Below are 6,000 nucleotides of genomic sequence, written 5' to 3' on the forward strand. Positions count from 1 at the left end.
GGGTGTAACACTTCCGGGCGGATTGGACGTCGCCACGGACTACACCGACCCCATTGGGGGTGGGGAATTTCATGCAGAGGTGAGGCATCGAAATTATCCCACCGATCTTCATGATTGCAAGTCGGCCCAAGATAATGTTGTGGACGCAATGGAGGTTGACCACAACGAACTCTAGCTTCGTCTTGATCGACTTCGGGGATGTGCCGATCTCGACCGGGAGCGTTATTTTTCCCTCGGGGTAAATAAGCGCCCCGGTAAATCCCGACAGTGGTACACCGACCGGAGTCAGCTCCTTCCTGTCGAGTCCAAGCTTCTCGAATACGTCCAAGTAAAGGATGTTGACACTGCTCCCAGTGTCCACCATAACCCTCTGGACATCCGTCCTTTTAACATCAATCGTGACCACGAGCGCCTCCATGCCATGGTCACCGCTGCTGGGTTGATCTTCGAGGGTGAAGGTTATGGGCTCCATCTTCTGCCTCTTCCCGGTGTCCCGGGAATCTACAACAGCGACTGGGCAATTACCCCTCGGTCGGGAAACATCGTCCAAACCACCAAAAATGACGTGGATGGTCGGCTTTCCTGCCGGTCGGCTGCTAGATGGAGGGTCAGGGTCCCGTCGGTCATCACGACGATCGTCTCTTCGATCGTCTCTTCAGTCTTGACCTGACCGATCGGAGCGTCCATCACGATCAGAGCGATCGGAACGGTGATGAGAGCGCCGGTGGTCTCTCCGATTGGTATTCTTCTTTGTGTCTTCTCTCTTCCCCACACACTTGTCCAACTTCCCAAGATTGAGCAGGTCCTCCAACAGTTGGCGCAAGTGGGTACACTCCTCAGTGTCATGCCCGGCACATCGGTGGTAAGCGCAATGCTTACTCTTGTCAGGGCCGTCTCGATCGGGATGGGGGAGTTTAATGAGATTGCAGGACTGAGCGTACTGCATGGCCTCCGCTGCGGATCGGTTCAAGGCTGTAAACTCACCAAGCCTGGTGCGGGATCGGGGATGATCATCACCCGATCGGTGTTCCGCCCGGCCGGCCGGTTTACGGGACGAAGACCCGACCTCCTGCGAGCGCTTTACGGCATTCGCCTCGCCGGCGTTGGCATAGTCCGTGACCCTTCGAAGGGCCTCCTCATATGTAGCCGGGGGGTGTAGGATAAAATCCTGGTTCAAATAACCCGCCCGGAGGGAGATGTGAAGCATGTGAATGGCGGTCGCATCATCCATGGGCTCAACTTCCCCGACCGCCGCCTTCCACTTGACGAGGAAGTCGGTCAAGCTCTCCCCTTCAAGTTGCTTGGCCTTCTCCAAGTACATGTAGGGCTTCCTCACCACTTTGGAGGTGATGAATTTCCTTACGAACTTGATCGCCAGGGTGTTAAAATCAGCAATTGAGCCCGGCTGTTTCGGAACCATTCCACCGCCCGACCTGTGAGCGTGGAATAAAAATCCCTACACATCACGGCGTCTGATACTCCCTTCAACATCATGATGCCATAGAAATCATTGACATGGACCTCAGGGTCCGTACGACCATCGTAACTTTTCTACCCGGAGACCTTCAAATCAAGCGGGTAGGGCTGAGCCATTACCTCGGCAGTGAAAGGTGTCCTGAGCAGGGACGATTGGTCGACCAGGGGTGTTGCAGGGTGCGCATTCCTGAATTGCGCAAACTCTGCCTGGAGGTTGTAGAGCAATCCTCGGGTCTCGTTGAGCTCGGCGGCTTGGGCAGCTTGGGCTGCGTCCCGAGCGCGTCGTCGTCGATGAGATCTCGACCCGCTATGCCCGGATGAAGCCTCCTGGCTGGCTTCCTGCATCTGTACATCTTCTGGCTGCCGGTTCGGGTCTTGGGGCCCCAAACGTTGTCGCATCGCCGGTCGAAGACGATCAAAAGCTACCACTCGGGCAACTTCTTCGGGGTCCTCCGCTTGGGCCGGAACCTCCGCTGCTTGCTGGGCTTGCCGTGGTGCCTCCATCGCATCAGCACCCCCCGACCCCAATCGCGAACGAGCCGAGCGTCGAGCCCGGGAAGCGGGCTGATGCTTCGGCTCTGCTTGTGCAGCCGGGAAAACTGGAGGGGCGGCGGCTGGAGCCGTGTACGCAGGCGTGTAAGGTGGATAGCCAACCGGGGGCGTGTAGTACATCGGTTGGCCTGGCCAATACCCGTACGGTTGAGGTGGGACCGAGTATGGATACTGGCCGGGATACATCATTGGCTGCTGCTGATATTGTTGACCGGGTGTTGGGTACCCCCCGGTTGGATGTAGTTCACCGGCTGTTGGGCGGCCGGGTATGTGTTGGATGGATGTGGTGGTGAGAGATTGAGGTTGAGGTCCATTGTCTGACCTTGTTGTTGTGTTGCCTGGTGGTCGGATGAGCTCGCTGCATCCGCCTGGTCATCGGCAAAGAGGTTTTGTGCCCACGGATACACGGTTGATGAGTGATCGGGTGCTCGTCAAGACAATAGCTTTCTTGTACGGTTCAAATGAGGGCCTCAAGGGCCTATTTATAGGAGAGCGTTTAGGCGGGAAACACGTCCACTTGCGTGACACGACCCGCACTGATTCCGAGGCGATCGTTGCAGTCGCAGAGGCCGGCAGCTGCCGACACGTGGCGAGAGAAGGAATGACAACTGGCCGGTCGGTCTGGCAGCCGACGGTTGGGCTTCATCCCGTCCCGTTTTTTCCCGGACCGTCGAAAAGGCCGGGGCTGGGGGGCTCTTGGTAGGGAATATCCCGACCGGTATAACTTTACCCCGACCGGTGTGCCTTTTGTCTTTGTCTTCTTGTCTTTGCAGGTAATAGGTCGGGCTTCTTGTGAAGAACCCGGTCGGGGTCCGACCAGGAGTTGCCCGAGCAGCCCTTCGATTGCACATTTGTCTGCTCGGGACTGTAGCATCAGGAAGGCACCTCCGTAGCTGGCCGGGAGAGTCTTGACCTGGTAGATGAAGTTGAATAACTCCATCGTGCAAGCTACCTCATGCCGAGCATAAATTTGAGGAAAGCAAGCGATGATCCTGTGCGAGTTGGGGCAGATCTGAGCCGGAACGACCCGGTATTACCCTAGGAAAGCCGTCAGAAGAGGAGGGAAGGGAATAGCGATCGGGGCCATCGGGGAGTCGTAGTGCATCCCGATCCATTTGCCCCGATGCCGGTCGATGATATTGCCGAGCCTCTGGCTGGTGTCAAATTCCACTCGACCCCCAATCTTCTCGGCAATCCTGGCCGCTTCCCCTTTAGTCAATCGGCTCATCTGTTGTTCGACGTTCTCGCTGTTCAAGAACTCGAACTCATCAGCTGCCGGTGCGGCCGGCTCGGTGGTCTCCTCCTCGATCGTTTCGGGAAGGTGTCCTTGATCATCCACTCGAGGGACGGTTTCCGGGTGATCCCCAAATCACCCGGGTTGGCGTTTCCCTAACGCCCTCGGCCGGATCTCGCCCACTCGTCGAGGTTCCCTCGTCATCTCCGCTAGAACTGCTCGACCCGCTTGAGCTGGACCCCGATGTCCCGGATGAGCTCGATGCTTCCTTTCGCTCAGGGGCCCGTTCGGGGGCTTGTTCCGGTCGGTGGACGACCTCGGGTGAGTAGGACATGATGTCCACTTCTTCATCGCTGATGCGCTCGACTTCCTCGTCGTAGTCCGCGACCGAGACGTTTTGACTATCGGAGTCTGTCATTTCGATCTACCTAAAGGTCGGTCGGGTTAGTATGGGACTTGAGACGTCCGGGACAGTTAGTTGCAATCTACCGACCCTACACACGAATGTAAAGCAATAAGTAAAAGCTAAGAACTAGAGGACTTACCGGTTGAAGGTGCTTGGCTTTGAAAAGCTTGAAAGTTCTTTGCTCGACTGCTCTACTGAAGTGCTTTGCTCGGGGCTCTCTAAGGGTACCGATCGAAGTAGTAGATTGGAGAAATTTCAAATGCGGGCCTCAAGGGCCTATTTATAGGAGAGCGTTTAGGCGGGAAACACGTCCACTTGCGTGACACGACCCGCACGGATTCTGAGGTGACCGTTGCAGTCGCAGAGGCCAGCAGCTGCCGACACGTGGCGAGAGAAGGAATGACAGCTGGCCGGTCGGTCTGGCAGCCGACGGTTGGGCTTCTTCATCCCGTCCCGTTTTTTCCCGGACAGTCGAAAAGGCCTGGGCTGGGGGGCTCTTGGTAGGGAATATCCCGACCGGCATAACTTTACCCCCACCGGTGTGCCTTTTGTCTTTGTCTTCTTGTCTTTGCAGGTAACAGGTCGGGCTTCTTGTGAAGAACCCGGTTGGGGTCCGACCGGGAGTTGCCCGAGCGGCAGTGTCGACTACCGAGCGATAGCCCTTAGGCGAGAGAGCTGACGAGGGACACGTGGCGGCTCCACGCGTTGACAGGCAGGGCACCCGGGACGACGACACGTGGTGGCTACGTGGGAAGCATGCCGAACGGCCGGATTTGTGTCTCCGGTTCCGCGGCTATAAATACCCGCGATAGCTACAGTGTGAGGGACTTTTGGACGATCGATAGATTGTTGTTAGAGATTCCCGACTGCAGTCAGTTGGTACTCAGAGCAACCAAGTAGATTGTACTTAGGGCCTTCACTGTGATCAATAAAAGACATTTACTTGCTTTAATTGGTCTCGCATTTATTAATTACCGTATTACGTGGCAATTAACACTATCAGCTATTAATGATATTCTTCCTACCACTATGAATTTGATTTTAAAGAGAGTTAACATTGATTCAGCATGTCCAAAATGTGGTCTTGATCATAAAAATGTTATGCATGCTTTGATTTTGTGTAAATACTCTAGTCTTGTTTGGCATAAGTCTTCCATCCCCGGCCCAACATATATAAATATTGTAGTAGATTCTTTTTCCATGTGGATGCGTAATATTTTATGCACAAGGATCATGTTGAACTTCTTGTGGCAGTGTTATATATCAGATTTGGTGGGCCAGGAATCAGTCCGTGTGGGAGTCATCTTTGCCGCTGCCGAGTGCGATTTGGAGGAGAGCATCTTCGGCGTTGTTGAGCTGGAGACAAGTGCAGCAGCCACATCAACTGGTGCCATGCACTGCCGTGATGCTGCAACCTTCACTCCGGCCCAGGTGGTTTGTCGATGCGGGTTTCAGGCATGCTACGGGGACGGCTTCTTATGGAACAGTGCTTCTAGCTCACGACGGTCGCTTTTTGGCAGCGTGTAACGGTCAACTTCCTGTGTGCTTCTCACCCATTATGGCGGAGTCCCTAGCCTGTAAGGAAGTACTATCTTGATTGAAGGATCGAAATGTTGTTATGGTAGACTTATTCACGGATTGTTCGGAGCTTCGTAGCAGCTTGTTATTCGCACAGGTGTCGGCCCGGTCCTACGTTGCGATTATTATTGATCAGTGTAGAGCGGCTATGACCTCTTTTGATTAGAGTTCTATTAGTTTAATTTCAAGAGCTTTAAATTTCCATGCTCATACTATTGCTGCGGCAGCCTTTGATTAGGCAACTTCCCTGTACTGGGACTTTGTCCCTCGTGATTCTATTGTTGCTTTTATTCATTAATATATTGCAACTTTATCTTTCGAAAAAAAATATTGTATACAAAGAATTATTTTATAATTTATAATTTAAATTTCAAATTAAATTGTTAGTAGTTGATTTCTTCCGTGTGCTATTTTAATTTTCAATACATATGAATTATACATTATTTACTTAGATTTACAATTTTATCTGAGATATAGCATATAATGTAATAACTGTATTTAAAATTTAGGGGATTTTAATGTTTATATATCCAAATAATGCTATACATTTTGTTTAATATTTTACATAATTTGATATTAATTGTTTAGGTTTTAATTTTAAATTTATTTAAACATTTGTCTTGCAAACATACAAGTTTTATTATCTCTCACACACATACGTGTGTGTGTAATGGATGTCAACGTTATGTTCAACAAACTAGATTTTGGAAGCTAAGTATCCAACTCAATTGATATAATTATCCTAATAAAAACC

The sequence above is a fragment of the Ipomoea nil genome, unplaced genomic scaffold, assembly GCF_001879475.1.
Source record: "Ipomoea nil cultivar Tokyo-kokei standard unplaced genomic scaffold, Asagao_1.1 scaffold3054, whole genome shotgun sequence".
In the NCBI taxonomy this organism is placed as follows: domain Eukaryota; kingdom Viridiplantae; phylum Streptophyta; class Magnoliopsida; order Solanales; family Convolvulaceae; genus Ipomoea; species Ipomoea nil.